Genomic DNA, 9,680 nt, shown 5'->3' on the forward strand with positions numbered 1-9,680 from the left:
TGTCAGAACCTAGTGAAATGAATTTTGAGAAGATGAGAAAAATGGGCGGAGTTGAATTTGAAGGCACTACAGATCCCACGGTAGCTGAACAATGGCTCGAGCGCATGGAGAGGGTCTTTGAACAACTGGAGTGTACTAATGCTGCCAAATTTAAGTATGTTATCTCTCTTTTACAAAAAGATGCCTATGATTGGTGGGTAAGTGTGCCAAATGCAAAAGTGAAACCTCCGGTGCTGACTTGGGATGACTTTGTGAAATCATTTCGTGCAAAATATGTTCCCCCTGTCTATTGTGATGCTAAAAAGGAAGAGTTTATGAATTTAAGACAAGGGAGTATGTCTATTGCAGAGTATCAACAAAACTTTCTCAGGCTTTCTCGTTATGCTAAAGGTATTATTGATGGTGAAAGAGACAAGTGCAGAAGATTTGAAGAAGGTTTGAATGGTTACATTCGAAAATCAGTGGCAATCTTACAACTTGATGATTTTTCCAAGTTGATTTCAGCTGCACTTACTTGGGAGAGAATTGACAAGGAAGAAGCTAGTAGGAGAGAAAACAAGTTTAGGAAGGGTAATTCAGAATATGGCGGTCCATCCAAAAAGGGAAAGTTTGACTATTCCAAGACCGAGAGTACACATAAATCATTACATTATAAGCAGAATAAGTCAAATCTTTCTACTGCCAGTACTCCAAGTTATGGACAAGGCAAAACTCATACACCTACTTGTGCATAGTGCGGGAAGAATCATTATGGTGCATGTAGACGAGCTTCTGGTGCTTGTTTTAATTGTGGAAGTATGGATCATAAAGTGAAGGATTGTCCTAATCCTAATCCTTTTTCTTATACCCATACAGAGGGATCAGTTCAAAAGCCTGTCACTACTCATTCTCAAGCTAATAGCAGTGCTAGACCTCAAAATATGCAAACAGCGGGTTCGAGTGGAGCTAATCAGGCTGGTGGATCAAGAGCTACTGCACGAGTTTATGCTATGAGACAGAAGAATGACCAGGATGGCCCAGACGTGGTTGTTGGTAAATTTCACTTATTTGGCATATCTGTTGTTACACTATTTGATCCTGGATCTTCGTACTCTTATGTTTGCTCATCACTTGCATTTCCTGATACCGTTAAATCTGGGAGACTTGACTTTAATGTGCTGGTCACGAGTCCATTAGGTCATCAGGCTATTATTAACAGGATTTACCGAGATTGTCCATTCATGATTGTGCCCTTCCAAGACTATGATGTTATTGTTGGCATGGATTGGCTCCATAGGCACCATGCAGTGGTTGATTGTAGGTTGAAGCAAGTGACATTTAGAACTCCTGCACATTCACACATAGTAGTTCAAGGAGAAAGATCATTGACATCTAATATTATTTCAGCGGTCTTGGCAAGGAAGATGATTTGTCAAGGTTGTGATGCCTATCTTGCTCATATAGTCGATACACGATTGGGGAGTCCAAGTCTTAAGGACATACCAACTGTGTGCGACTTTCCTGATGTATTTCCTGATGATCTTCCTGGGTTGCCTCCAGAAAGGGAGATTGAATTTCCTATAGATCTTGTCCCTGGAACTACTCCTATTTCTATCGCTCCTTATAGAATGGCTCCAGCTGAATTAAAAGAGTTGAAGGCTCAATTGCAAGAACTTCTTGAGAAAGGTTTCATCCGTCCCAGTATTTCACCTTGGGGAGCTCCTGTTTTATTTGTGAAAAAGAAAGATGGCACTCTTAGGCTTTGTATTGATTACCGACAGCTGAACAAGGTAACAATCAAGAACAAATACCCACTGCCTAGAATCGATGACTTGTTTGACCAACTGAAGGGTGCCAGCTTATTCTCAAAAATTGACTTGAGGTCTGGATATTATCAGTTGCGTGTGAGGGAGCAAGATGTTCCTAAAACTGCTTTTAGGACCAGGTATGGCCATTATGAATTTTTGGTAATGCCATTTGGTTTAACAAATGCTCCTGCTGCATTTATGGATCTAATGAACCGTGTATTCAAGCCTTATCTCTATCAATTTGTGGTGGTGTTTATTGATGACATTTTAGTCTATTCCAAGAATAGAGAAGATCATGATAAGCATATCTGAATTGTCATGCAAATTCTGAAAGAGAGACAACTCTACACGAAGCTTTCCAAATGTGAATTCTGACTGAATGAAGTGGCTTTTTTAGGGCACATTGTATCATCTGAAGGTGTGAAGGTTGATCCTAGTATCAAGCTATTGTTGATTGGAAACTCCCTAAAACTCCAACTAAGATAAGAAGTTTCTTGGGATTGGCAGGATATTACAGAAGGTTTGTGAAGGGCTTCTCTATTATAGCTTCTCCCTTGACCAAAATTTTGGGGAAAGACGCCAAATTTGTATGGGATGACAAGTGTCAAGAGAGCTTTGAAAAGCTCAAATCCTTATTGATACAAGCTCCAATACTTTCTTTGCCAGCTGAAGGAAAAGATTATGTGGTATACAGTGATGCATCTCATTGTGGCTTGGGTTTTGATGCAAGAAGGGAAAGTAATTGCTTATGCCTCTCGAAAGTTGAAATCACATGAGTTGAATTATCCCACTCACGATCTTGAACTTGCTGCCATTGTTTTTGCCTTAAAATTTTGGAGGCATTACTTATACGGAGAGAAGTGTGGCATATTTACTGATCACAAGAGTTTGAAGTACTTGGGTATACAAAAATAGTTAAACTTGCGACAACGTAGATGGCTTGAACTCATCAAAGATTATGATTGCACGATTGATTATCATCCTGGTAAAGCCAATGTGGTTGCAGATGCGTTGAGTCGTAATTCCCTTGTAAGTTTAACTCTAAGTACATTGCCTTTGCTTCTTGAATTAAGAGCCATGAATGTTTGTCTTTCATTTAATTCTAATGGTTCTATCATTGCTAATTTGCAAGTCAAGCCAATCTTACTTGAGCAAGTCCAAGAAGCATAGAAGTTAGATGAGAAGCTTGTGAAACGGGTTGAAGAAGTCCAAAATGGAAGAGAATCAAATTTTTCATTAAGGAAAGATAGTACCTTATTTTATAAAAATAGGTTGTGTGTTCCTAATGATGATGAATTGAGAAAGCAGATCTTAATTGAAGCACATAGTTCACCTTATGCAATGCATCCTGGAGGTACTAAAATGTATCGGACCATTAAGGAGCACTATTGGTGGAGTGGTATGAAGAAAGACATTGCAGAGTTCATTTCTAAATGCTTGATATGTCAACAAATAAAAGCCGAACATCAAGTCCCAACTGGTCTACTGCAACCTTTGTCAATACTTGAATGGAAATGGGAAAGGATAACGATGGACTTTGTTTCTGGACTTCCACACACTCAAAAAAATCATGATGCAATTTGGGTCATTGTAGATAGACTAACTAAGAGTGCTCATTTCTTAGCAATCATAATGGACTACTCACTTGAACGTTTAGCAGAATTGTACATTAAAGAGATTGTGAAGCTGCATGGAATCCCTGTTTCTATTGTGTCTGATAGAGATCCGAGGTTTACATCTAGATTTTGGTCTAGCTTGCAAGAAGCTTTGGGTTCCAGGTTGAATTTTAGTACCGCTTTCCATCCACAAACCGACGGCCAGTCTGAAAGGGTGATACAAATCTTGGAGGATATGCTTCGAGCCTGCATTATTGAGTTTAAGGGTAGTTGGGACAAACACTTAGCCCTAATAGAATTTGCTTACAATAATAGCTACCAATCAAGTATAGGCATGCCTCCTTATGAAGCTTTATATGGGAGAAAATGTAGAACGCCTCTTTGTTGGAATGAGGTTGGTGAAAGAAAATTTGTGGGTCTTGAGATTGTGCAACAAACTGAAGATAAGGTAAAAATCATCAAGGATCGTTTGAAAATTTCTTCAGACAGACAAAAGTCCTATGCTGATCTTAAAAGGTGTGAAATTGAGCATCAGGTGGGCGATAAGGTATTTTTAAAGGTTTCTCCATGGAAGAAGATTATGAGATTTGGCCAAAAAGGTAAACTTAGTCCTCGATTCATTGGACCTTATGAAATACTCGAAAGAATTGGTCTGGTTGCATATAAGCTAGCTTTGCCACCTGAATTAGGTAAGATCCACAACGTCTTTCATGTTTCTATGCTTCGAAAATACCGCTCAGATCCATCTCATATTCTTCCTATTGAGTCTATTGAGGTTAATCCTGATTTGACATATGAAGAAGAACCAATCCAAATCTTAGCGCATGAGATAAAAGAGCTTAGAAATAAGAGAATCCCATTAGTAAAGGTTCTTTGGAGAAATCATTCAGGCAAAGAAGCCACCTGGGAGCGAGAAGAGGATATGCGAGTTCAATATCCACATTTGTTTCGGGACTAGTACAAGGTAAATTTCGAGACGAATTTTTTTTTAAGGGAGAGAGAGTTGTAACACCCCAAATTTTTTTACAATATTTGCATTCTTGATTGAGCATTTTTTATAACGAGGAAATATTTTACTTTGCACTTCCTAAATATAGAATAGTCAATATATGAAAATTTATTACTTTAGGTTGTGTTAATATTGGCAATGAAGTTCCATGGTGTTGCTATATGTAACACTTAATATTATTTTGACGAGTTGTTAGTAAATATAGTATATAATTAAGTTTTGGGTTTCCAACCTTTTGTATTTATCTAAGAATATTTAGTAGTTGGGGAACCATTTTATTTCATATCTGTCCATAAAATCCCTATTCTTTTACTCCTCAGAAACAAAGAAGAATAACTATCTACCTCTCTCTCTTTCTATCTCTAACTCTCTATATCTCTCTCTCTCTCCTCCATAGGAACAAGAAGCTGAAGTTTCATCAAAAAAAAAAACTCATGGATTTCTACTAAATCAACGCACAAAATTCGTTTTTGGTGAAGATCAAGTTGCTCCTCTTGGTAAGTTTCTAAATTCGTTTTTATACTAGACACCTACTAGTATGTTTTACATATCTTTTTGTACAGAGCTCCGATTTAAGTGATCCAGGACTTTCTAGAAAGGTATTTCATAAATCTATAATTTTTATGAAGGAACCAAAATCTAGTTTTGTTGGTATTTACCTGAAAAAGGATCAGAAAATACAGGGCAGGTGCTATCCAGATTTCCAGTTTTAGAAATACTCCATGTACTGTTGTTAGTAATTTTAGCATAACTTTTTGTTCAAAATTGATATGGAGGTTATTCAAGATGTTCTAAAAGACATAGATCTACAACTTTTGTGAAGATCAGAAAGTCTAGTTTGTCAGTGTAGATCTTCAAAACTGAGTCACAACTCGGAACAGTGATACTGTCCAGAATTTCTGTTTCAAACGTTTTTGGGTAATTTTCACCAATATCATGTTTAGTTGACTTGTTAAATCACTGAACTTATTTAGATATTTGATTATGTATTTAAGGTATATAAACCCTTGAAAAAAATCAAAGGGGAAGTGTTTGAGGAAGTGGACAGATTTGGTTTGTTTACGGCGTAGACGATTCGAACGTCCCCAAGTTGTGATTGAACTGTTTTGTGGTAAAACACCAAGGTTTGTGTATAAACTTGTACTCTTTTTGCTTGCTGGAAATATGTTGAAATAACCTGATATTTTATTTTTCTTGTCTTCGAATTATATTGTTATATTCGTATTATATCAAGTCTTGTAAGAAATTTGCTAAATCGCCCATTCGTACGGATTGTTTGATCATTTTGCATTCTTGTTGGGACTTTGTCCTTCTTGTGGCAGTGACTTGGTCACTCACTTGGCATGCCTCTTGATTCGGATCTTTTGCCATCTTGACTTTGGATTTGTAGTTCGTCTTGAATTATGGAAACTTGTCCGTGTTAAGTACGAACTAGGAAGCCATTTTTAATATGGTTCTTGATTCTCTTGTCTATTGGGTTTTGACCCTACTTGATTTGGGGCTTCGGTCCATCTTGATATCTGATTATGCTTAGTGTGATGACATGACGTACATATTGGGCGGAAAAAAAAATTGGATATTTGGTATACTCTCTTAGCTTGATAGTATACACTTTCTAGACTCTTGAACATTGTTATTGATATTTGGAAACACTTCAAAGTTTGATATTGATATGTTTGATATATTTGTTCACTTGTTTTAAATTACGTTAAATTGAGCTAACTATGACTGAAAAGGGGAAATTGGAGAATTTAATGACTCCAAGCCTAAAGTTTATACACCACTAAGCTTTATGCTTAGCGATAGTTGTTTTCTATCGTAGGAAATGTTCATGATGAAATCTGAAGATGGCCAGGGTGAAGTAGTCTCTTTGGGAGAATTTATGGAGATCACATTTGCATATGCACCTTGATTTGCATAGTTTTGGGACATGTACATGATATACAGGATATATACATATATATATATATATATATATATATATATATATATATATATGTCACACTTATGTTATTTGGAGGCTTGTTGGATTTTAAAGACCAAAATCTTGTAGCTTGAATTTGTAACCTATTTTATTGTATTAGGGTGTTTTAATAACTCAAGTCTTGTAATATGCTGAATTTACACTTTCTCTTGTAAATATGTAGAAAAGGAGAAAACTAGTTTCCTTTGTTTTTTTATATATACCCGATAGTTTGGAATTTATGTACAATATAAACTTGTAGTGATTTTGAATGATTGTATAAGTCTGTTAGGAAGTTGCTTTAATTTGTTGATTAATCCAGAAGGGTTATATCACCATATGTTAATATTTTGACATTGTATTTCATTTAAAATAGAATTATGGTGTATTTCCAAAAAAAGAAATATATATTGCACTTTGAACCTTTTCGCATGGGCCTACTTCCGCTACTAAAATTATTCTAAATATTTTTATTAATATCTCTTTTAATATTTTGTAAGTAGGAAATTAGATTTGTTTTCCTAAGTAGTACCCTCCCAATGGGGTTGCTACAGAAATATTTGAAGAAAAAATGTGGGGAGAGTAGAGAGAATTGAGAGAAAACATATTTTCTTCTTCTATGCAAAAATAGAATTTCTACTATTTTCATTCTTTCTACCTATTTCTTTAAAAAAAAAAGTATAGCCATACATTACCTTGTTTAAGACATAAAAAAATACCTCAAAAACAGGAGCTAAATCACACCAAAAATCAAATCCAAAAGCTTCAAACTCAATTTAAAAGATATCCCAAAATACTAGCCCGAAGAGGTCGAAGTCGAGTTCGGTTCGAAAGGTTTCCGCTCGTTGCCTCTGATTGTGGTTCGTTTGCACATTAAATTTGATGGTTTTTGCTCCATATGTATTGAATAAGATCTTCATCTATAAATGGTTCATTCTTTTCTTAACCAATGTTTCCATTATTTTTCTTTCACCAGATTTCCTTTTGATTTGTATATTATATTTTGTTTATCTACCAACTTGAAAGATATGAACAAAAAATGAAGGAAGAGCATAAAAAAAATAGAATTCGTGAGAGACAGAATGAGTTTCTTCAATGAGATTGTAGTTCATAGGGAAAGATAGGAAGATGTATTCAAAATAGAGAGAGAACGATGTAATAGCTTGGATCCAAATTAAAGGATGTTAAGTGAATAGCAAATTTGATACCGACATGGATGATTAGGTCCATAATAACTCAAATCTTATATTTCTCCAATAATAATTTCATATTCATAAATCATGACCTTACAATAATCTCAAAATAGTTTTAGGAAGAAACATAATCATGAACATTTGTAGTTTGCTTTAAATTGAATACAATCCTTTTAGAATAATCGAGGCGCGTCATGCCAAATAAAATATCAAAACTCATGGCCCTCATTTAATTAATTTTAATCCTTAGAAATCGAGACGTGCCATTTAGTTGATTTTTTCATAGCTCTCGCAAACTTGAAAGTGCGTAGTTGCTTTAGGCGCGCTATTTTTAAAAATTAATTTCCTAAACTCGGGTGTGCATTTCATGTGACCCAAATCCAAACCTCAACAACGTTAGATAAAATGTGTCGTGGACCGAGGGTACATTTCATGTGACGTAGTTCAAGACGTGTTTTAGATGATGTTGATTTTTCCTAAAATTAATTAAAAGCGGCTAATAAGTCAAAAGAATATACCATAGGTTGAAACATGTTTTAAAATCAGATAATAGGCCAATTGTAATAGTTTAAGCGACCGTGCTAGAACCACGAAATCCGGGAATGCCTAACACTTTCTCCCGGGTTAACAGAATTCCTTACTCAAAATTTCTGGTTCGTAGACTTCAAAAGGAAAGTCGATTTTTTCTCGATTTAGGATTTAAAATAAACCAGTGACTTGGGACACCAATTAAAATATTCAAAGTGGCGATTCTGAAAAAATTAAATTAAATAATCTCATTTCAAATAATGTCACTTTAATTGGAAAAATTCTCTTACACCCCTCAGGCGGGTAAAAAGGAGGTGTGACAGAGTGAACCAACTATACATTCCTAAACATTCATAAGCTATATATACTTCGTGATAAAGAAAATCTCATAAGTAAAAATCATCAACATTTGACTTAATAGCCTAAAATTATTTATAACTTTTTATACTCAATACATAAAGTACAAATGATGCCATTCTGAATATAAATATATAATCCAGAGTATGTATAGAGCTTCGAATTGACTGAATAATTATATAAAAGAGACTAGTATAACGATACCCACTGAAATAATAACGAGTTCATCCTAAATTTCTAGAAGAGTCAAATCCCAAATTCTTATTTAAATGTTCAATCTCAATTATAAATGGAAAGCATGGATGTTATCAAGCAAGATTAAGTACATCCGCATCGTACTCAAAAAGTATTATTGACTCCCTAAATTAATACGGTGATAAGACTTTAAAATATATCATGCAATTGATGTGCAATTCAAACCAAGTAGGCATTTCATAAATCTTGAAAACATTTAAAGACTTGAAACATTTTTAAAAAATTAAACATGTGGTCTTAGCCTTTTTTCATAATATAACATGTATCATAACTTTAATGGGTGCGCACTTATAGAGATTGATATAAATTCAATTCACTATATGTACAGTATGAAGTCTAATATGGGTACAAAATAAATCGGATAAGTCATTTCACGATCGTCCCGTATGAATCAGCATTGTAAAAAAATCTTAATATCCACCCCCTTTAATACACGGGTTATAACCCTCATAATATAATTTGTTTCGAGCCAAACCAATAGTCACGACCATCTTTGCACGACACATATAGTTTTTAGGCATCAGAACCTACCTTCTTAGTTACCTAAGGATACTCCCAAAATATAATAATTTATAAATTTTCACATAACTTAATATAAGATGTCAAGAATTTCTTTTCCTAGTACAGAAACATTGTATAAGTTATGTAATAATTAATTTTCTCATGCATTTATCTAAATATAATTTCTTTTTATGCGAAAGTTTAAGTTGAGATTATTGTTTCAAATTTTCAACCAAATGTTCCCTAAATAAATTATGAAATAAGTAATCAATTTTCAGATCTGCGACTCTCCTTTCCTACGTTTTAAATAGGTAGCTTTCTTATGAGTTAAACTAAAACAATTGTTAAATGTAAATCCAGAAGTAATTTTATTTTGATTTTTATAAGTTGCTAATGCTTTGGTCAAATCCGAGATTAACCAATGTTAGCAAAAAATAAAAACACAAAAAACTTCGTAATATGACAAGGCAA

The sequence above is a fragment of the Nicotiana sylvestris genome, chromosome 11, assembly GCF_000393655.2.
Source record: "Nicotiana sylvestris chromosome 11, ASM39365v2, whole genome shotgun sequence".
In the NCBI taxonomy this organism is placed as follows: domain Eukaryota; kingdom Viridiplantae; phylum Streptophyta; class Magnoliopsida; order Solanales; family Solanaceae; genus Nicotiana; species Nicotiana sylvestris.